The sequence below is a fragment of the Elephantulus edwardii genome, unplaced genomic scaffold (genome assembly GCF_000299155.1).
Source record: "Elephantulus edwardii isolate Elephantulus edwardi_28Jun2011 unplaced genomic scaffold, EleEdw1.0 scaffold00129, whole genome shotgun sequence".
Classification (NCBI taxonomy): domain Eukaryota; kingdom Metazoa; phylum Chordata; class Mammalia; order Macroscelidea; family Macroscelididae; genus Elephantulus; species Elephantulus edwardii.
Window position 1 is genome coordinate 3,366,710 of NW_006399879.1, and position 1,358 is coordinate 3,368,067.

The following is a 1,358-nucleotide window of genomic DNA, read 5'->3' on the forward strand; positions in this document are numbered from 1 at the left end:
AACAACAAAAAGAACCACCACCACCAATAAGCTCTCTAAACTTTTCCTCAAATCACAGTAAAAGTTGTTAAGTCGTTTGTGACTCATAGCGACCCTTTGTCCAACAGCTATAAACCCTGCTTTATCCTGAGCCATCCTTATTGTCACTGACACACCTATCCCCATTACCCCACTCACTGAATCAATTTATCTAGTAACTGAATCAGTTTATGTCATCCAGGGTCTTCCTCTCTTCCACTGTCCCCTCTACCCTTGCAAGCATGATGTCTGTTTCCAAGGACTGGTCACTCCTTGTATCATGCCCAAAGCATGTACACAAAGCTTCAGAATCCTTGCCTCCAAGGAGCCGCCCGGTTTAACTTTCTCTAGGGTAAACCTGGTATATTCAGTTCCTTTCTCCAGCACCACAACTCAAATGCATCAATGCTCCTTCTATCAACCCTATTCATTGTCAAGTCTTTTGATGCATAGTGAGTAATTGCGAAGACCATGGCCTGTATCAGGCACACCTTAGTCTCCAGACTGGCATCATTGCTCTGCAATACTCTGGAGAGGTCCTTGACAGCAGACTTTCCCAATGTAGTTCGTCTTTGTATTTTCTGACTGCTCGTACCAAGAGTGTTGATTTGGAGCCAAGCAAACTGAAGCTGTTAACAGTCTCCATGTCTTCACTATCTATCATGATGCTGCTAAATCAGCCCAGTGGTGAGAACCTTTGTTTTTTTGATGTTGAGCTTCAGTCTATATTGACAGATGCAGTCCTTGACCTTCTGCAGCAAGCACTTCAGGTCCTCCTCATTTTCAGCAAGCAACATTGTGTCATCTGCCAAATGCAGATTGTGATGAATCTTCCTCCAATCCTGATGCCACATTCCTCATAGAGCCCAGCCTTCTGGATAATCTGTTCTGCATATAAATTGAAAAGGTGTGGAGATAGGCCCCATCCCTGGTGAACACCCTTCCCAATTTTGAACCATACTGTGTTTCCTTGCTCTGTCCTGATGACTGCCTTCTGGGCCAAGTATAGGTTTCACATAAGCAGTAGCAAGTGTTCTGGGATTCCCATTCTTCTCAGAGTCAGCCACAGTTTGTTGTGATCCACACAGTCAATTACCTTTGCATAGTCAATGAAACACGGGTGTTTCTCTGGTACTTTCTGCTTTCAGCCAAGATTCATCTAACATTAGCTATAATATCCCTACTACCATGGCCTCTTCTAAACCCAGCCTGCACTTCTGACAGATTTGGTATATTTTGTATAATTTTCAGCAGAATCTTGCTTGCATGTGATATTAGTGATATTGTTCAAAAATTCCTGCACTCCATCAGGTCAGGCAGAGAATACCAGAAGAATGTCT

At 43.4% G+C, this 1,358-nt stretch overlaps 1 protein-coding gene across 1 annotated transcript in view; it reads right to left on the reverse strand.

The window, feature by feature from the left end:
• RNF212 (ring finger protein 212) overlaps window positions 1-1,358 on the reverse strand; it is a 142,134-nt gene that overhangs the window by 57,846 nt on the left and 82,930 nt on the right. The window lies entirely within an intron of this gene.